Genomic DNA, 22,401 nt, shown 5'->3' on the forward strand with positions numbered 1-22,401 from the left:
TAAATCTGGTTTCCATATTTTGAAGTATGTATCATACCCAGTTCTAATATTATAAGTCACCTTTGCTAAGAGAATACAATTTTGCATTTTCCCACAATCAATTTTAAGCTGGGATTCAGATCTAAAACATGAATTTGAAAAATTAGGAATAAATTAATTGATTTTTTATTAAATATAATTGATGAATAAGTTATAATTAACTAATCCATCAAAAACATTAATTACTGTGCCAATAAATGTCAGACCAGCAAAAAGGGTCAATTTCAGTTCCCAAATCCAATTCCCATCTTTCTTTTAAATTATTCAAGTCTGGGTTTGGAGATAACTGTTGAAGTAGAAGATATAATTTGGAAATGTTTCTTTGTAATTCCCTCATGAATCCCAATTTCCAATGCAATATTTCAGCTTTTTTATTGGAAGGTCATCCTTTGACCATTTGTACAGACCACCAGCCTCTTATGCATACTGTATCTCTACTTGCCAAGGGAGATTTGGCACTTGCACTTCATCCTTCAATTTTCATCGGACACACATGACATCTGAGAGAAAGTGAATGCTGTGATTGGTGCCCAATCCAGGTGCGACATTACATACAACTACTGACATCAATTTCAATGCCATGGCTCATGCACGGTGCACTGATCCCGATTTCATCCGGTGTAACCAAATCTGGTCTCCATCTTCAAGATGTGACCCTGGATGAATCGGCTGAAAAGTTGGTCTGATTTTTTTTTTCCCCAACAGGAAGGACTAGGCTGTTTGTGTGGGCGGCTATGAGGCAGGAGATTTTCTCTTCACAATCTATCTCTTCCTGGTAGAAGAGCATCAATCAAACTGGTGAAGGAACATCTTACCTGGCTTCGTGTTAAACAGAATGTTGGATTATGGGCAAGGACTTGCTTGCTGGGTCAACGCCCTAAAGTCTCCAGGCACATGAAATTCAAGCTGGGGCATTTTGTTGTTTTGGATTCCTATTTCCAGCACGTGCACCTTGTGGCTTGGAAGGTCCACTTCCGCCATCTCGGCAATGTACTTCTCTGCTCACGGGTGAGGACAGGACTACCAGGTGGAAGGATGAAATTCCTATCATCGGCATCTCTGCAGAGACAATTGCTAGGGCTTTTGTGGATCATTGGATTCCACCTTTTGGTGTTCTGGGCACTATTACAACAGATCGAGGGTCTCAGTTCGAGTCAGCATTGGTCCGAGCTCTCATTGATCCTCTGGGCACTACCTGAATTATGGCTAAGCATTTCAGGGCCAACAGCGTCTTTGAGCATTTTCATTGACAATCGAAAGCACCATTGACAGCAGGTGGCAAATCATCGACATGGAGCGAACGTTTGCCCATGGTTCTCCTTTGCGTGACTACAGCCCTTAGGGCAGATCACGGATGTTTAGCGGCAGAGCTATTCTATGGCTCTATGCTGACCTTGCCAGGTGAGTTTGTGAATCTGAGTCCAGACACAGTGCTCCATGAACAGGTCAGTTGTCTTGACCGTCTTCGAGAAAATGATAAAACTCTGACGTTCTCCTATGTGGCAGCATCATCTCCAGTGGATGTGCCAAATGATTGACAACAGTGTTCTCGTGTATTTCTTTGACATGATGTTGTTCGTAAACCACTTTAGCCCATTAACAATGGTTCTTTCCAGGTCTTATGGCACCATCCATAGTGTTTTGTTATTGACAGGAATGGAAAAGGTAACACTGTTTCCATCAACAGGTTGAAGCCAGTGTATTTCGAATGTCCACATTCTGCATCAGGGCCAGAGCGAAAGGACCAGTCATACCCCTGCATCGCCTGTCTTGCAGTATCATACGAGATCAGGCTGAACTGTCAACCTTCCAGACCGCTACACTGGGGACAGTTCCATTCAGTCGCCTCCTTGCATGGCTCGGAGGCTGGAGGTGGGGGTGGGGGGAGGGGGCTGTCACGGTGATGAATCTGCCTGCTTTGGGAACGGTGCCAATTGCCGCTGATGATGTAATTGAAGCATCACGCTGGAGGATTAGCCAATGTGCGCGGGTGTGTTAAACATCAGTATATGGGTGATGGTTTTTTTTTTGTTTTTTTTTAGTGGGCACAGGGAGAGCAGCAGCGGCCCCGGCCCCGGTCCGGGCGAAGGGTAGACGGCGGCGGCCCCGATCCGGGCAGGAGCAAGGGGGAGACGGCGGCCCCAGTCCGGGCACAGGGAGAGCAGCAGCGGCCCCGGCCCCGGTCCGGGCGAAGGGTAGACGGCGGCGGCCACGATACGGGCAGGAGCAAGGGGGAGACGGCGGCCCCGGCCTCGGTCGAGTGAGGCAGGCGGAGGCCCCGGTCCGGACAGGGAGTGGGAGGTGGCGGCCCCAGTCCAGGCACAGCGAGAGCAGCAGCGGCCCCGGCCCCGGTCCGGGCGAAGGGTAGACGGCGGTGGCCCCGATACGGGCAGGAGCAAGGGGGAGACGGCAGCCCCGGCCTCGGTCGAGTGAGGCAGACGGAGGCCCCGGTCCGGGCAGGGAGTGGGAGGCGGTGGCCCCAGTCCAGGCACAGGGTGAACTGCGGCGGCCTCGGCCCTGGTCCGGGCAGTATGGACCGACCTAGGAGGGGAGGCAGACCCCTCCAGCCCGGGTACGAAACCTGCATAGGAGAAGGCCACTCCGATATAAAACCTACGACCCAAGGACCTCGCTGCCACGTCCCAGCTTGCTTGGCCACGGCACACGAACCATGGGTGTAAAGGGTGGGGCCAGTACTGCGCGCACTGCACTCCACCTAAAAGCTCCTTTGCGCAGGCCCGAGGACAGGTCCACGTCCTCCCCCTCAACGTCCTCCCCCTCCACGTCCTCCCCCTCCATGTCCTCCCCCTCCACGTCCTCCCCCTCAAAAGATGCTCACAAACTCAAGCTAGCATGCTGGAACATCAGAACCATGCTAGACAAGACTGACAGCCACCGACCTGAACGTCGGTCTGCCCTCATTGCACATGAACTCCTCAGACTTGACATCGACATAGCCGCTCTCAGTGAAGTCCGCCTGGCAGATGTAGGCAGCCTCCAAGAACGCGGCGCGGGCTACACACTCTACTGGTCTGGCAAGCCTTCGGATGAACGACGCCTATCTGGTGTAGGCTTCATGGTCAAGAGCTTCATTGCCTCCAAACTCGAAAACCTTCCGACAGGCCTCTCGGACCGAATCATGTCCATGCGACTCCCACTTCAAAACAAGCGTCACATCACCCTCATCAGTGTCTATGCTCCAACACTCCCGGCGGAACCAGCAGAAAAGGACAAGTTCTACACCGACCTGCGCAACCTCATCCAACGCACCCCTACAGCCGACAAGGTTGTCATCCTGGGCGACTTCAACGCTCGTGTCGGCAAAGACTCAGAAACCTGGCCAGGAATCCTGGGCAAGCATGGCGTCGGCAAGTGCAATGACAATGGGCGCCTCCTGTTGGAGCTCTGCGCAGAACAGCGACTTGTCATTACAAACACCCTTTTTCAGCAGAGGGACAGCCTTAAGACCACCTGGATGCATCCCCGATCCAAACACTGGCACCTCCTGGACTACATCCTGGTGCGAGAAAGTGACAAACAAGATGTGCTCCACACCAGGGTCATGCCTAGCGCGGAATGCCACACTGACCACCGGCTGGTTCGCTGCAAGCTCAACCTTCACTTCAAGCCAAAGCCCAGGAACAATAAAGCCCCCAGAAAGAGGTTCAATGTTGGAAAACTGCAGTCAGACGAAGCGAGAGGAAACTTCCAGGCAAACCTCAAAGCAAAGCTCGACGTTGCAACCCGCCTCACGGACCCGTCCCCTGAAACCCTCTGGGATCAGTTGAAGGCTACCATACTGCAATCCACTGAAGAGGTACTGGGCTTCTCCTCCAGGAAAAACAAGGACTGGTTTGACGAAAACAGCCAGGAAATCCAGGAGCTGCTGGCAAAGAAGCGAGCTGCCCACCAGGCTCACCTTACAAAGCCGTCCTGTCCAGAGAAGAAACAAGCCTTCCGTCGCGCATGCAGCCATCTTCAGCGCAAACTCCGGGAGATCCAAAATGAGTGGTGGACTAGCCTCGCCAAACGAACACAGCTCAGCGCGGACATTGGCGACTTCAGGGGTTTCTACGAGGCTCTAAAGGCTGTGTACGGCCCCTCACCCCAAGTCCAAAGCCCGCTGCGCAGCTCAGACGGCAAAGTCCTCCTCAGCGACAAGATCTCCATCCTCAACCGATGGTCAGAACACTTCCAATCTCTTTTCAGTACCAACCGCTCAGTCCAAGATTCCGCCCTGCTCCAGCTCCCTCAACAGCCCCTAAGGCTAGAGCTGGATGAGGTTCCCACCCTGGATGAGACATATAAGGCAATCGAACAACTGAAAAGTGGCAAAGCAGCAGGTATGGATGGAATCCCCCCAGAAGTCTGGAAGGCTGGCGGCAAAACTCTGCATGCCAAACTGCATGAGTTTTTCAAGCTTTGTTGGGACCAAGGTAAACTGCCTCAGGATCTTCGTGATGCCACCATCATCACCCTGTACAAAAACAAAGGCGAGAAATCAGACTGCTCAAACTACAGGGGAATCACGTTGCTCTCCATTGCAGGCAAAATCTTCGCTAGGATTCTACTAAATAGAATAATACCTAGTGTCGCTGAGAATATCCTCCCAGAATCACAGTGCGGCTTTCGCGCAAACAGAGGAACCACTGACATGGTCTTTGCCCTCAGACAGCTCCAAGAAAAGTGCAGAGAACAAAACAAAGGACTCTACATCACCTTTGTTGACCTCACCAAAGCCTTCGACACCGTGAGCAGGAAAGGGCTTTGGCAAATACTAGAGCGCATCGGATGTCCCCCAAAGTTCCTCAACATGATTATCCAACTGCACGAAAACCAACAAGGTCGGGTCAGATACAGCAATGAGCTCTCTGAACCCTTCTCCATTAACAATGGCGTGAAGCAAGGCTGTGTTCTCGCACCAACCCTCTTTTCAATCTTCTTCAGCATGATGCTGAACCAAGCCATGAAAGACCCCAACAATGAAGACGCTGTTTACATCCGGTACCGCACGGATGGCAGTCTCTTCAATCTGAGGCGCCTGCAAGCTCACACCAAGACACAAGAGAAACTTGTCCGTGAACTACTCTTTGCAGATGATGCCGCTTTAGTTGCCCATTCAGAGCCAGCTCTTCAGCGCTTGACGTCCTGTTTTGCGGAAACTACCAAAATGTTTGGCCTGGAAGTCAGCCTGAAGAAAACTGAGGTCCTCCATCAGCCAGCTCCCCACCATGACTACCAGCCCCCCCACATCTCCATCGGGCACACAAAACTCAAAACGGTCAACCAGTTTACCTATCTCGGCTGCACCATTTCATCAGATGCAAGGATCGACAATGAGATAGACAACAGACTCGCCAAGGCAAATAGCGCCTTTGGAAGACTACACAAAAGAGTCTGGAAAAACAACCAACTGAAAAACCTCACAAAGATAAGCGTATACAGAGCCGTTGTCATACCCACACTCCTGTTCGGCTCCGAATCATGGGTCCTCTACCGGCACCACCTACGGCTCCTAGAATGCTTCCACCAGCGTTGTCTCCGCTCCATCCTCAACATCCATTGGAGCGCTCACACCCCTAACGTCGAGGTACTCGAGATGGCAGAGGTCGACAGCATCGAGTCCACGCTGCTGAAGATCCAGCTGCGCTGGATGGGTCACGTCTCCAGAATGGAGGACCATCGCCTTCCCAAGATCGTATTATATGGCGAGCTCTCCACTGGCCACCGTGACAGAGGTGCACCAAAGAAAAGGTACAAGGACTGCCTAAAGAAATCTCTTAGTGCCTGCCACATTGACCACCGCCAGTGGGCTGATAACGCCTCAAACCGTGCATCTTGGCGCCTCACAGTTTGGCGGGCAGCAGCCTCCTTTGAAGAAGACCGCAGAGCCCACCTCACTGACAAAAGGCAAAGGAGGAAAAACCCAACACCCAACCCCAACCAACCAACTTTCCCTTGCAACCGCTGCAATCGTGTCTGCCTGTCCCGCATCGGATTGGTCAGCCACAAACGAGCCTGCAGCTGACGTGGACTTTTTACCCCCTCCATAAATCTTCGTCCGCGAAGCCAAGCCAAAGAAAAAAAAAAAAAAATGGGTGATGGATCTCGGATGCAGGAGGAGTAGAGAGAGAGTGTCAGGATCACCATGTGGCACTGATCCAATGAGAGGTTTGGCTGGGTGGTGTTTGGGGAGTTGAAGAATGCAATGTTGTGTCTAAGGAGGATTGCCTTCTGGAAGAAACAAGTGAGGGTATTCTTTAATTGTTTGTAAATGGTGGTGTATCAGTGCCATTACAAATCTAACCCTTCCCTACCTCACATTCATTACCCTCTATTATTTTTCCATCCATGTATCTTAGAGTGTTTTGAATGTCCTTATTGTACCAGCCCCGATCTCCACCCCAGCAATGCATCCCAGACCCTCACTGCTCTGTAATTTTTTTTAAGCTTGTTTAGACGATCAAATCAAAAGATGAATGAAGTTCTACTGCAACATCTTGTGATCTCATCATCATTTCTTTGCAGATTATGGGCAAATTGAGAGAAAAAATGTTTGTCTTAAATAGACACTATGCAGGAGAGGGAGAAGGGTGGATCCCTTATTATATCTGCTGTGCAAATACTGCGAGCTGCATTGTTACACCTCTTAACAACACATGTAACACCTCATCATCAGATGTTGAATAATACTGGGGAATATTAATGATCTAAAATGCCCAAAGTGGAGAAGCAGGTCGAGATGAATGCGTTGTATTCCCAAATCGGAATGCACTTTGGAAGGCGTCATTGGGTTTTAGTGACTTGCTCGTGAACCGGAATTTCTCTCACATGGATTCGTGCTCCTGAGACCATTCTCTTGCTTCCATTTCAATAAAGTGGCTACTTTCCCTTCCTGGCTCCCATGCAAGCTCGCTGTGGCTTCTTTTGTATTGACTGTCATTATGTTGTTGCAAAGTACTGCCCATCCATATTTTCTCAAAATCTGGACGAATCCGTACCAATTCACAAAATATTGATGCTCTCCATTTATTGACTTTCTTGATTTGAGTTTCTTCCCATCCAACGTGGTTCGACAGTGGATGGCACAATCGCAACTCTGTTGCGCTGCCATTGATAGGGATGGGGTTCAAATCCTGCTCTCTCTGTGAGGAGTTTCTATGTTCTCCCTGTGTGTGCTTAGGTTTTCCCCAGGGTGGGGGAGGGGGCTCCAGATTTTTCCCACTGTTCAAAAAGTATGGGGGGGCTTGAAGGTGAATTGGGAGGCACAGGTTTGTGGGCCTAAAGGGTCTGTTACTGTGCTGTAACTAATCTTAAAGTATCGCATTGACTCTGATATGTCACTAATGTAAATCTTAGTAGTAATGGTGTGTATGATTCTGCTTTGTCTTGATCTCTGCGGCTATTGGCCTCGTCTCTCATGTGGAACCCTATAACTTGGGTGTTTTGGAATTACCTTGTTGTGAGGAGTATATCTGAATGAATAGCTTCACTAATTACTCACCATGTTAATGTTTAATGTCCATCTATCCTTGTCTGCTAAGTCTGGACTGGAAAATTGTAAATGTTACTCCACTCTTTAAGAAGGAAGAGAGGCAAAAGACTGTAAATTTTAGACCATGTCTTCACATAAAAAAATTATTATGAAAATTATGTTATCTTTTCCAAACAAATACAAGCTTTCATTTTGCCAACAATTCATATTTAAATCCACATCACTTTTCCACGTAATACAAATACATTCCCCAACCAATGCTAATGCGAACCGAATAAACTCAATTAGAGATTTATCCATTCTTAAACCCATTGTTAAAGTTGGAATATACCACATTTAAAAAAAGCAGTAGATCTAACATTAAAGTAGTCTCTAATAAATCCACCTTAAACTGTTTCATTTTTATCCAAAAAGATTTACTTTATCACACAACCAGACAGAATTGAAAAAAAAAAGTACCAATTTGAGTCCCACAATGAATACATAAATCTGAATGACTAAATCCATATCTTTTTAACTTTTCTGGTGTTTAATTCAACTGATGTAGAAAATTGTAGTTCACCAAATTTAGTCACAATATCTTCACACAGAGTAGTCCATCCTTCTTGGGACAATTCTAAGGATAAATCTTTCTCCCCTTTAAGCTTTGATTTATCTCAATCCAGTTTAGCCATTTTCTCTTGCAACAAAGAATACATTTCTGAAATAAATCCCTTTTAAATTTAGTTAACTTAGGCATGTTCGATTCCCGCCCAAAACTCTTCACTACTGGAGAATGTACTTGAAAATATGCAAGCAAAGAATTTAACAGTACCTCAATTTTTTCCTGAAGCCTAACATAAGAAAAAAATATCCCATCTTCAAAACAATCTGCTAACACTTGAATACATTTCATCTGGCAAATCTTTAAATACTGAGATTATTCATCGAGAAGGAGATGTATTTATCCTGATATCATGGAATTTGTAATGAAACCTTATCTCCAGTTCCTATTGACAGATTTTTTTTATACCAAGTATCACATAAATGTCATAATACTGGCACATTATAATAAAGAAAAAGACGAGGAGTCCATCTAAATATACATTGATGTATAATAGAATGAGAAATCTGTGCTAATAACATTTTAGCCCAGTGTGGAGGTTAATTAACATTGAACATCCTATTAATAAATTTTAACTGATAATAAACTAATAATTTAATGAATAATTCTGAAAATGAGGCCATTGTCGTCCCTAATGCATATTTCCATGTTAATGTTTTCAACAATACTCTAGCCAATTAACCTTTCTATAAAAATATTCTGATTGCTGCATAACTCTTTAAAAAATATGTTTGGACACGAACATGGAATTGATTGAAAAAGATATTGAATTCAAGGAAAAATATTCATTTTTAATACAATTCACATGTGCCATTCATGTCAAAGGAAGATCTTTCCATTTAATTAAATCAGCTTTAATTTTATCAATAGAGAAACATAGTTAAACTTACACAAATGTTGATAATCTGCATCAAACATTACCCCTAAATATTTAATTTTCTTCGTCCATCTAAGCTGTGTAATCTGTTTACAAGCAGGATAATCTTCCTCTGTCATTGGTAATATGTTCCTCTTATCCCAATTAACCTTACAACCAGACATTTCTCCATATTGTACCAAACAGGTTTGCAGATGTCATAACGATTACTGAGGATTTGTTAAATATATTGGTACAAAGGAACCTTATATTCTCTTCATTTATTTTAATCCCACTAATTTTATCATTTTGTCTTATAGCTTGGGCTAGCAGTTCTATCACCAAGGTTGACAAAGGACAAACTTCCCTTGTGGAGCATGTTAAATTAAAGGTATCTGAAATTTGTCCATTTGTCACCATCCTCGCCAAAGGATTTTTATACAAGGGTTTAACTCAACCAGTTAAAAAAGGTCCAAACTTAAATCTTCAAGTACTTTAAATAAAAAGTACCTTTCAACTCGATCAAAGGCTTTTTCTGCATCTAATGCCACTATCATCGATTGATTCAAACAATGTCTTGACACATGAATCAACATCAACAGTCTAACAATATTTTCAGAAGAAAATCTATTCTTAATGAAACCTGCTTGATCAACATGTATTAAACATGGTAAATACTTCACAAGTCTATTAGCTACTAACTTATAATCTACATTTAATAAAGATATTGGTCGATATGAGGTAACATTCAATGGGGCTCTTCCTTTTTTCCAATAACTAATTCTAGCTCTAGAAAAGGATTCTGGAAATGCTTTTGCTCTTCTGTAGCTTGTTTAAGAACATCCATCAAAACAGGAGACAAGACTTCATAAAATTCTTTATAAAACCCTCCTGTAAACCCATCTTCTCCAGGTGATATTCAATATCGCTTCTTCAATTTCTAAATTACTGAAAGGAACTTCCAATTCTGTCCTATCTTTATCGTCCAAAACCGATAACTCCAAACTACCTAAAAAAGACTCAACACGTTCCTCATCCTGACTTACATCAAAAGGATATAAATTCTGGTAAAATGAGTGAAATTCATCATTCATTTCCTGAGGTTTAAAAGTAACTCCTGAATTATTTCTTATCGCATTTATTGTCCTTGATGCCTGTTCAGTCTTTAATTGCCGAGCGAAAACCTTATACACTCTTTCTCCTTACTCATAGTAACACAATTTGGATCATTGTATTAATTTTTCATATTAATATGTTTGCATTATATTATAACAGTTTCAACTGAATCAAAAAAGTCTTTTAATCTACAGTCGAATTTCGTTGGAATTCCTTTTCTAACATTGTTATTTCCTTCTCCAAATTTTGCCTCTCTGCCAAATGCTGCGTCTTAATTCTTGTAAAATAATTGATTATCAGACATCTTAAATAGGTTTTTGAAGCATCCCACAAAACAAATTTACTTTGTACTGAATATGTATTAATTGGCAAATAAGACTGAATATGGTCTTTGATATAACTTAGAAATTTTGGTTGCTTCAATAACATCCCATTAAATCTTCAGCGATAAGGGGTGTCTACATTATACAAACCAGAACATGTGCAGGTGCACAATCCTTTATCCAGAACCCTTTGGGGGGGGGGGGTGGGGTCACTGTTTTCTGAATTTCAGATTTTTTTCGATTTTGGAAAGCCAGATTTAAGCCCACCCAAATTATGCTGCTGTATCCACCCTCACTCCCTTCCAGTCACGCTGCCATTTTCCCCCCACCCCTCTCCCGCCTTCCTCGCGCTGTCGTCTCTCTCCCCACTTTGGAACTTTCTGGATTTTAGATGTCCAGATAAAGGATTGTGTACTTCTACTTAACAATGAGGAATGATCAGACAAAATCCTACTCTTATACTCTGCATGTATAAATCTACCCTGTAATTGTGCTGACATGAAGCAAAAGTCGATTCTCAAAAAAGAATCATGTCTGGGTGAATAAAAAGAAAATTCTTTTTCTGTCAGTATTAACTTCCTCTAGATTTCCAACAAATTCAAATCTTTCATTGAGTCTAACATCCATTTTGCCATTTTGGTTCTTTGTAAAGTTTTTGGAAATTTATCCAACACACAATTAAAATCCCCACCAACCAAAATATTTTCATTAGCTTGACCCAGATTCCAAAAAGTTTCAGAAATAGCGTCTTCATCATTTTCATTGGGTGGATAAACATTCATCAAAGTCCATGCTTCAGCAAAAATTTTACAATTCACCAACAGCTCTCGACCCAATGTGGCAGAGAATGATTCCAACTGAAACGGTATCTTCTTATGAACCAAAGTATCAACACCTCTAGCTTTCGAATTAAATGGAGATGAAAAACATGTCCGACCCAATCTCTCTTCAATTTCATATGTTCTTTCTCAGACAAATGAGTTTCTTGCAAAAAAGCAACATCAACTGTCATTTTCTTTATATATGCCAATATTCCCTTCCTTTTCATTGGATTATTAAGTCATTTAACATTAAAGGTCACAAAATTTAAATGAGCCATAACTTAATTTCCTCCTCAGATTGACACTTCACACAGCAATTACAATTAGATATAAATTTTTTAAAAAACCCAAACCCCCCTTTCAAACAATAAGAAACCTCTGTAAAAAATGTAAAAACCTAAGAGCCTAAGAGTCGGACCCCCCTCTGTGGACCAGGTGCAGTCAATACCGCAAATGGCAGATGGCTTTAGAAGTAGTAGAGTCAACCACCACCCCACAACCGAACATTAAGACCCATCAGTCATCCCAGTGATAACACCCACATTGAGCTTGAGCTTCATCTTCAATATCACTCACCAATTCTGATTCCAACTTCTTTTTCCCGTTCCCTTCCCAATCTCATCCTCGGACATTTTCCCCATCGATTCCTTCAAATCTTCAAAGGAATTTGCAAAAGATAATGCACCATAAGGACTCTCAAAACATTGAGACTGATCTCGCCCATAAATCACCTTAAATATCATCGGATACTGAAAAGTAAACTTATACCCTTTCTTCCACAGAACTGCTTTGACCAGATTAAACTCTTTCCATCACTTAATAATCTCCTGACTTAAATTAGCATAAAATAAAACCCTATTGCCTTGATACATCGTAGGGCTTTGATCAAGGCGAGCTTTCTGATCTGCAAGCCGCAATATAATTTCTCTATCCTGATATCACAAACATCTTAAAAGAACCACTCTTGACATTTGACACAGAAAAGGTTTTCTTCTTCACGCCCTATGAGCCCTATCTAAAAAGACTCGACTCCCAACAACTCTGGAATCCATTTACAAAAATAATTTTACAGGATCTGAACCATCAATATCTTCTGGCAGAACAACTATCTTAATATTATTAGACAACTTTGATTTTCTAATGAATCAATGTTTTTTAACAAATCTCTCTTCTGTAAACAAATCCTCAATATAATCCATTCTCTCTGCATAATGTTCCACAAGGTCCTTACAGTCAATAAAAATGTCTTCTATCTTCTGCAATTGATCTTGTCCAGTATCCATTGCAGTTAAACTCTTATTAATATCAACTTGAATAAATGTAATTTCTTCACACATACCAGCCATTATTTCCTTTATACCAGCAAATTGATCATTTAAAGTTTCAAAATTTTAGGTCATAAAAGACATAATCTTTTCATTTGGTTGGATCAGTTCTGTAGACATGAAGTTGACTTCCATCCTTGTTGCAGGGGCCTTGAAGACTGGGGAAGGTGTCTGTGGTGAACCAACAGTTTTCATTGGAGAAGGAGATGTTATTAAAGTCTTAGGCAACCCTTCAATGAGTCCAACTGCAGCAAGTAGTCATTCTTGTTCTTCTTCGCCTCGAACCTCTAAGTTGTTCTCCTTCACCTCATACCTGGCAGCCCTACTGCGGATCTGATCCAGAATTTCCTGCATGTGAGAACATCCATCCATACTGAGAAGCTCAGTAGCACGCAGGGGAGTATCTCCAGATGAGCCGCTGCATACTGTCAGCCACCTTCCTGCTAACTTGTGCTCTCATTTGGGCACCCACCCCCCACTCTCCTTAGTCAAGCCAGGCTCGGGTCAGATACCACGCTCGCACTCCTCCTGGCCTGCCGCCAGGCCAAAGATCTTGGCGACATCTTGCGTCTCTGGAGGCGCAGAGGATGCGGACGTTTCTTCCAGCTTCTCCCGAGTTCTAAGTTGAGGATTCGGATCTATATATAACTGTTGCTGAGATTCCTTCTGGAAGGTCAGCCTTGCTTCTTCTGCACTTTTCACAGGTTGAAAACCTAGGTTTTTTCAAAGTTGCTTGTAATGAAATGTTGTATGTACTGACCAGTACAGGCACGGGCTGCTCCCCCTCCCCCACCCCTGCCGCACCTGATGTCATCCTCTCCTGGACTCCTCCCCTGTGACCCAGGGCATAAAGGTCGAGCCACCTCTTCCTTCCCTTCACTTCCCTCACTTGGACGCGGGCCTGCAGTCTTGTGTGTAATAAAGCCTATCGTTCCCCTCAGTCTTTGTCTCTGTGATTATTGGGGCAACTGGTCGTGCCCAACACTATTTTTTTCCCTTCTTCATTTCCAGAATCCTACAGTAGAAAATTATTGTTCAAAACATTGATAAAGTCAAAAAAGTCACTACAGTTCGAGTATTGAACAGTTCAGTCAGGGTGAGGTGTCTTCTCACGTCTTTTATTGATGCCATCTTTCCACGACACCCCCCCCCCCACCTCCCCTCAGTTGACTCCTTGAACACCATCCAATCCATGGACTCGAGGCAGCCCTGCAGCTGTCTTCCCTCCTGTGACCACCTTCTGGTTGTCCTGATCTCATAAGTGTTATGAGCAATTTTAGGCCCCATTTCTAAGAGAGGATGTGATGGCCCAGAGGTGGTTTACAAGAATGATCCTGGGGAAGAGCGGAATAATGCTTGAGGAACATTTGATGGTTCTGGGCCTGTACTCGCCTGAGCTTAGAAGGATGAGGCAGGACCTCATTGAAATCTGATGAATAGTGAAAGGGCTGGATAGAGAGGATTTTGCCAGTACTGGGAGAGTTTAGGACCAGTGGGAACAACCTCAGAATAAAAGGATGTCTGCTTAACACGGAGATGGAGAAACCTTTTCATCAAGAACAGTGATTTTCAAACTCCTCCTCCTCACCCCCACCCCCACCCCCCAGATCATATTCCACTTAATCCCTTTGCCAGAAGTGCTCTGTTAATAAGGGATTACTTAAGGAGGAATGTAATTGAAAAGAAAAATTTCAAAAACCACTTTTTTAATCGTACCTCATTGACTTGTTCTGTGCGTGGTTTCATAACTCCAGAGGAAATGGGCCAATGACAATTTTTCTCAAGCAAAATTTTCCTTTACAATTGGGTCCACTGCAGTCTTTCTCAGCCTTTCTTCCCATTCATATGCCACTTTAAGCAATCTCCTACTCATTTTTCGACACTCCAAGGAATAAAGTCCCAACCTGTTCAACCTTTCCCTGTAGCTCAACTCCTGAAGACCTGGCAGCTTCTTAGTAAATCTTCTCTGCACTCTTTCATCTTACTAATACCTTTCCTGTAGCTAGGTGACCAGAACTGCACACAATACTCCAAATTCAGCCTCACCATCATCTTATCCAACCTCACCATAACTTCCCAACTCCTATTTTCAATATGTTAATTAATGAAGACCAAGATGACAAAAGCTGTCTTTAGAACCCGGTCGTCCTGTGACACCACTTTCATGGAATTATGTAAGATCTCTTGCTGCCGATTTCTATAACTGGGCTGTTCAATTTCATAATGTTGGCTTCTGGACTATTTTATTGCGCCCCTTGATCTAGAGAGTTCTGGCAGAGCAAAACAATTTTGTTTTCTTTTGTCAGCTCAAATTTTGTCACATTGATCCAAAAACAAGTATTTTCACCATTCCTTCATTTCAGATTCTCTGCAGCTGTCGTATTGTACCTCACAGTGACGGCATCATGTTTGTCTTATTTATCCTTTACCCCTCCATCCAGACAGATGTGCTGATCAACGAGTCGACTCCACTCATCCAGCACCACTGCCATTTCTGCTGCTCGGGCTTTTCATCCCATGTATTCAGTTTGTTATTTCCCCTCTTCTTTTTCACAGCAAATAGAATCAGGTTTATTTGATCATCTTTCTGAATCCCAGTGAAAGGTTATTGACCTGATGATTTTAACTCCGATTATTTTTCCAGTGGATGATCTGCTGAGTATTTCCAGCATTGAGATTTTATTTTATTGCCTTGGTGTATTACTGAGTGCTTGAATGGGAGAAGAAATGTGGGTTGGGTTAAGTGGAGATGTTTCGATCATGGAGTGGATTTAGAAAAATAGACGTAAAAGGGGAGGGTGCATGGAAATAGTTAATTCATCTTTTCAAATTGTTTTTTGAGCTATGATTGTTTTCTCCTCTTGCAATTTTGGTAGTTCAATTTTAGCGAGAAACATCTATTTTGTCTTCTTTCCCTTCAATCTCAGTTCGGTATAATTGGTCCTAGAATTCCTTAAAGTTTTCATTGATCTCTGTTGGGTTTTATGTAATTTGTTTGTCTTTTTTCCTTGATGCCAAAACCGTTCTTTTAGCTTGTTTTGTTTTAAGCTGCCCAGCTAGTCTTTTGTGTGTTTTTTTTCTCCTCACTCGTAATACTTCTGCTTTATTTTCATTATGTTCTTCTCCACCTTATACATTTGTAGTTTTTCATATTTTTTTTTGTCTGCCAATTCCCTTCTTTTTGTTGTATCTTCCCTTGATGCTAGATCTTTTTCTGTACTTACTATTTCCCTTTCCAGCTGTTCTATTTCCCAATTGTAGTCCTTTTTCATCTTAGTTACATAACTTATTATCTGCCCTCTGATGAAGGCTTTCATTGCATCCCATAATATAAATTTGTCTTTCACTGATTCCATATTTATTTCAAAGTACATTTTAATTTGGCACTCAATAAATTGTCTAAACCCCTGTCTTTTAAGTAGCATGGAGTTTAATCTCCATCTATATGTTCTTGTTGGGATGTCCTCCAGTTCTATTGCTAATAACAGGGGTGAGCGTTCAGATAACAATCTAGCTTTATATTCCATTATCCTAAATCTCCCTTGGATATGGGCTGACAACAGGAACAGGTCAATCCTTGAGCATGTTTTATGTCTACTCGAATAATGTGAGTAGTCCTTCTCCTTTGGGTGTTGCTTCCTCCATAGATCCAAAAGTTGCATTTCCTGCATTGATTTAACCATAAATTTGGCTATTTTGTACTTTCTGCTAGTCTTTTGTCCAGTTTTATCCATCTTTGAATCCAAATTAAGGTTAAAGTCCCCTCCTATCAATATATTCCCCTGTGTTTTGACAATCTTCAAAAAAATATTTTGCATAAACTTTTGATCCTCTTCATTAGGTGCATATATATTGACCAAATTCCAGAGTTCTGAATATATCTGACACTTTATCATTACATATCTCCCTGCTGGATCTATTATTTCCTCCTTTGTTTTGATTGGTACATTTTTATTGATTAATATAGCTACACCTCTGGCTTTTGAATTAATATGATGGTGCTGTTACATGCCCTACCCACTCTCTCCTTAATCTCTTCTGTTCCACTTCAGTTAGATGTGTTTCCTGTACGAATGCTATATCTATTTTTTCAGTAAATTTAATATCCTCTTCCTTTTGATTTGGTTATGTATTCCATTAATATTTATAGTCATATAGTTCAACATAGCCATCTCATACTTTGTTTACATCTCATTTCCGCTTCCTCACCACCACCTTTCCCCTTTTCCCCATTTCCATTTCTCAGTTTTCTTTTTTTGAACGCACTGTATGACAACACTTCTAAAACATAAAATATTTCCACCATTCCCACATCTATAATTCCCTTAACCCCAACTGTCCCCCATCTCTGAGTCACCCCTTGTCCCTTGCTGGGCAACCACAACTTCCCTCTCCATTCAGACTGCGAACCCGTTCGCAAGTGTCAACTGATTTCGCAGTAACTGTTATTGTCTCCCACCCAACCCCCTCCAGAAAAGACTTTTATCTTCACATTATAACAAAGCTCCTACTCGTTTCTTCTCTTTTTCTTTTTATGTTTTATTTATTTATTTGTTAACTCCTCCTCTTACTTTCCCCCTACTCCCTGACTTCCCTTTTCTTCCCTCCTTTAGTTCTTACTTATACATTATTTTTACATCTTTATATATAGTTTATTGTTGTTCTTTGTTCTTGTTACATCTCTTCATCTCTCTGTCTGTCTTGCAGGTGTTCTGCAAATTCTCGTGCATTCTCCGGATCCGAGAACAGTCCGTTTTGCTGCCCCGGGTAACTATTTTAAGCACCGCTGGATATCTTAACATAAATTGATAAGTATAGTTGGGAAGGGCTTGCATATTGTAGTGTGAAATCAGCTTTCTACCATAGGATCGATTTTGCTGCATTAAACTCCTTCCTCTTCTTTAGGAGCTCCAAACTTAAGTTGGGGTAGAAAAAAAATTGACCTTTGTATTCCAGTGGTTTTTTGTCTTCTCCAATTTTATTCATTGCCTTCTCCAATATATTTTCTCTTGTCATGTATCTCAGGAATTTTACTAAAACGGATCTTGTTTTTTGTTGTGACTGTGGTTTCGGGGCTAATGTTCTGTGTGCCCTTTCTATTTCCATTCCTTCCTGCTTTTCTGGCATTCCCAGTACCTTTGGGATCCATTCTTTTATAAATTCTTTCATATCTTTGCCTTCTTCATCTTCCTTAAGGCCCACTATCTTTATATTGTTTCACCTACTATAGTTTTCCATTATATCCAACTTCTGCGCTAACAACTCCTGTGTTTCTTTAACTTTTTTGTCACTTTCTTCCAATTTTCTTTTTAGGTTGTTCACTTCCATTTTTACCACCATTACACGTTCTTCCACATTATCTGATCCTTTCCCTACATCTGTTATGACCAGCTCTATTCTACTCACTTTTTCTTCTGTACTTTTCATTTCACTAAATTCTAGTGTCAGCCATTCTTTTAATGCTTTCATTTGTTCTTGAAAAATAATTTTTCTTTTTGTACTCTCCATTCATTTTACCTCCTATTCCTCTGTGCAGAGCTTGGTGTTCTCCTTCTTCTTCTTCTGTGTCTGCTCTTGTGTTTGTGTCTTCTATTTCTCTTCCTTGTATCTGTGTCTCTTCGGACTTTCTGGTTGAGCTGCGTGTCTCAGTTTGTTGGGTTTTTTTTCCATGGTTTCTTGATGTTGGTCCTCTTCTTCTGGGCTGTTTATCTGTTGTGTCTCTTGCTTCCTTTTTTCTTTCAGATCCCTCCCTTTCCATTTGCTTTCTTTATCTTCCAGCTGGGAGCCCTGCTGTCGGGCATCTCACAGCTGTTGGTGCTGTGGAGTTTAACTCCACAGCTGGTCCCCCTCCCGTCAGTATTCTCCTTGTCGTGCGCATCGTGCATGCACGATTCTTCACGTATCCGCAGTGGTGCACCCCTGTTTGGCTCCGTGAGCCATTTTTGCTGTCCCACAGTTGGTGGGTCACGACCCTGCGGGGTCTCCACTCACCTCGGGGAGCAGGCTCCTCTTTCCACGGTGGGTCCCTGCTTTTTCGTGCAGGTAAGGCCTTCACTTTCTCTTCTGTTGTCTTTATTCTTTTCTTCCTGTTGTTTTGGCTTTTCTTTCTGAGGAGCCATTTCCTCCACACCTTTATTTTTTATTTGTTATGATTTGTGTGTCTGGAGCTGTAATGGAGGATTAAAACCATGTGCCCAGATGCTTTTTGCTTATGAGGAACTGATGACACTGGGTCCACACGCAGGTCACCTTACTTTCAGAACTAGCAGATGTAATTAAACTCAGCCATGGGGATTTATCTGAAGATAGACTTTGAAATGGAATTCCACTGTGAGGCCCAGGGAAAGCAGTTGTCAAATGCAACACTCTGAAATTGACGAATTGGTCACAACCTGTCTTGCTCGAGAAGTTTTAATAAGTCTTTGTATCTACGAGATAAACGAGGAAATCATAACATCCTGGTTCCATAATAATTAATCTTCTAAATTGTAGAATATAATGTTCAGTTTTGATTTTGACTGACAAATGTTAGAAGGAGGAGGCGCATGATTAATTGTTTTTGGGGTATATAAGCCTGTGGTCCTGCTGCTTAAGTTTAGACTCTCCGAGGGGTGGGAACACCCCTTGTCAAGAAGGAAGAACAGCCAGAGTCTGAGCAACGTCCCGGTCGGGGGAGGTGGAGAAGCTGCTACCGGCGCCCTGACAACCTACTACAAGTGTGCAGTCGTTGCCACGCTTCGGCAGGTGGGACCAGTCCAAGCGTTGATAAGTATAGTTGGGAAGGGCTTGCATATTGTAGTGTGAAATCAGCTTTTGAATTAGTAATAAACATTTGTATAAACTGAACTGCTCTCGGTGTGTGTGTGTCTATTTTCTTTCGGTGGCTCAAACACTGTGACCAATCTAAAATGAACAAAATGAGAGGTATAAGTTTACCCAAGACAGGGGCTTTGCTTTTTCTTCACTTATTTCCTTTTTTTCTGGAGAGGGCTGGTATTCTCCTACCGGCCACTACTCCATTACATGACTCTTCCAGTTTATCTTTCTTATTGAGGCGGATTCCACAATGTAACTTTGTTATTTGAATGAGTTCATCAGAATGAACATGTGATGTGATTTTTACCCGCCGTCTAACCTTGTAAGTGAGTGAGTCCCACCTTTTGACCTTGTTTTCTCATTGGAGTTCGACATTGAAAATGTTTTGTTAGTGAGTTCCACAGTGTAACCTTGTGATGTGAGTGAGTTCCAAAGAATAATCATGTTTTCTTTGTGAATCCCATATTGTAAATGTTATGTGAGTGAGTCCCACAGAGTAAACTTGGTATGTGAGAGATTTGCACGGTATAATCTTGTTTACTTTGTGAATCCCACATTGTAAATGTTATATGAGTGAGTTCCACAGTGTAAATTTGGGATGTGAGAGATTTGCACAGTATAATCTTGTTTACTTTGTGAATCCCACATTGTAAATGTTATGTGAGTGAGTCCCACAGTGTAAACTTGGTATGTGAGAGATTTGCACGGTATAATCTTGTTTACTTTGTGAATCCCACATTGTAAATGTTATGTGAGTGAGTTTCACAGTGTAAACTTGGTATGTGAGAGATTTGCACAGTATAATCTTGTTTACTTAGTGAATCCCACATTGTAAATGTTATGTGAGTGAGTCCCACAGTGTAAACTTGTTATGTGGGAGATTTGTACAGTATAATCTTGTTTACTTTGTGAATCCCACATTGTACATGTTATGTGAGTGAGTCCCACAGTGTAAACGTGTTATGTGAGAGATTTGCACAGTATAATCTTGTTTACTTAGTGAATCCCACATTGTAAATGTTATGTGAGTGAGTCCCACAGTGTAAACGTGTTATGTGAGAGATTTGCACGGTATAATCTTGTTTACTTAGTGAATCCCACATTGTAAATGTTATGTGAGTGAGTCCCACAGTGTAAACGTGTTATGTGAGAGATTTGCACGGTATAATCTTGTTTACTTAGTGAATCCCACATTGTAAATGTTATGTGAGTGAGTCCCACAGTGTAAACGTGTTATGTGAGAGATTTGCACGGTATAATCTTGTTTACATAGTGAATCCCACATTGTAAATGTTATGTGAGTGAGTCCCACAGTGTAAACGTGTTATGTGAGAGATTTGCACGGTATAATCTTGTTTACTTAGTGAATCCCACATTGTAAATGTTATGTGAGTGAGTCCCACAGTGTAAACGTGTTATGTGAGAGATTTGCACGGTATAATCTTGTTTACTTAGTGAATCCCACATTGTAAATGTTATGTGAGTGAGTCCCACAGTGTAAACGTGTTATGTGAGAGATTTGCACGGTATAATCTTGTTTACTTAGTGAATCCCACATTGTAAATGTTATGTGAGTGAGTCCCACAGAGTAAACTTGGTATGTGAGAGATTTGCATAGTATAATCTTGTTTACTTAGTGAATCCCACATTGTACATGTTATGTGAGTGAGTCCCACAGTGTAAACGTGTTATGTGAGAGATTTGCATAGTATAATCTTGTTTACTTAGTGAATCCCACATTGTACATGTTATGTGAGTGAGTCCCAAAGTGTAAACGTGTTATGTGAGAGATTTGCATAGTATAATCTTGTTTACTTAGTGAATCCCACATTGTACATGTTATGTGAGTGAGTTCCACAGTGTAAACTTGGGCTGTGAGAGATTTGCACGGTATATTCTTGTTTACTTAGTGAATCCCACATTGTAAATGTTATGTGAGTGAGTTCCACAGTGTAAACTTGGTATGTGAGAGATTTGCACGGTATATTCTTGTTTACTTAGTGAATCCCACATTGTAAATGTTATGTGAGTGAGTTCCACAGTGTAAACTTGGTATGTGAGAGATTTGCACAGTATAATCTTGTTTACTTAGTGAATCCCACATTGAAAATGTCATGTGAGTGAGTCCCACAGAGTAAACTTGATAACTGAGAGATTTGCACAGTGTGACCTGGTGATGTGAGTGAGTTTCAAAGTGTGACATTTTTATGGAAGTGAACTCCACAGTGTCAACCTGTAAAGTTCTTGAGTCTCAGAGTATAAAATTGGGATGTTAAAATGGAAAGGAACTACAAACACTAAAATAAATGCTATTTTGGGAAAAGTTTTATCTTTGTTTTCACAAGCTATGAACTGTGTTGTATATAAATTAATTTCATATGTGAAACGTTCTCAGAGGTTGGAAAAAAATACTTTTCTTCAAGAAACAAAATGTAGATCAGGAAATTCACATCCTCATTTCTATTTTAAAAAAACATAATATAAATGCTAAAATGAAACTACAAACATTAAAATAAATGCTTTTTTGGGAAATGATTAAACATTGTTTTGACATCTATGAACTGTCATGTTTAAATATTAATAGCACTTGTAAAACAGTTAAAGAAGTTGAAATATGTACTTTTCAACCAGAAACCAGAATGTAGTTAGGGAAATTTGCATTTAAGTTTCAATTTCATCAAGGATTCCACAGTGTCAATCTGTCAGGTTAGTGAGTCTCCGGCGGCTGGCGTCCCTGCGGAGACTATCGACGACTCAACGAGGCAACCATTCCTGACCGTTACCCCATCCCTCACATCCAGAACTTTATGGCCAACCTGCACGGTGCGAGGGCTTTCTCCAAAGTTGACCTGGTGTGCGGATATCACCAGATCCCGGTGCACCCTGAGGACAGACCCAAGATGGCCACATCACCCCCTTTGTCAATATAAGCATCTGTATGAGTTAACCCTTGGATTACCAAATTAATCATCCTTTGGAATGTAGCAGGGGCATTTTTCATGCCAA

At 42.0% G+C, this 22,401-nt stretch overlaps 1 long non-coding RNA gene across 2 annotated transcripts in view; it reads left to right on the forward strand.

Moving 5' to 3' along the window:
• The first annotated feature begins 19,647 nt into the window (after positions 1-19,647).
• Positions 19,648-22,401, forward strand: part of LOC138750279 (uncharacterized) — a 38,455-nt gene continuing 35,701 nt past the window's right edge. Inside the window, exon 1 of one of the 2 annotated variants that reach the window (XR_011349225.1) lies at positions 19,648-19,717. This is a non-coding gene — a long non-coding RNA (uncharacterized lncRNA). Of the gene's footprint in view, positions 19,718-19,761; positions 19,814-22,401 lie in introns of those variants that run through there. The other variant, XR_011349226.1, reaches the window with a different exon arrangement.

The sequence above is a fragment of the Narcine bancroftii genome, unplaced genomic scaffold (assembly GCF_036971445.1).
Source record: "Narcine bancroftii isolate sNarBan1 unplaced genomic scaffold, sNarBan1.hap1 Scaffold_111, whole genome shotgun sequence".
NCBI lineage: Eukaryota > Metazoa > Chordata > Chondrichthyes > Torpediniformes > Narcinidae > Narcine > Narcine bancroftii.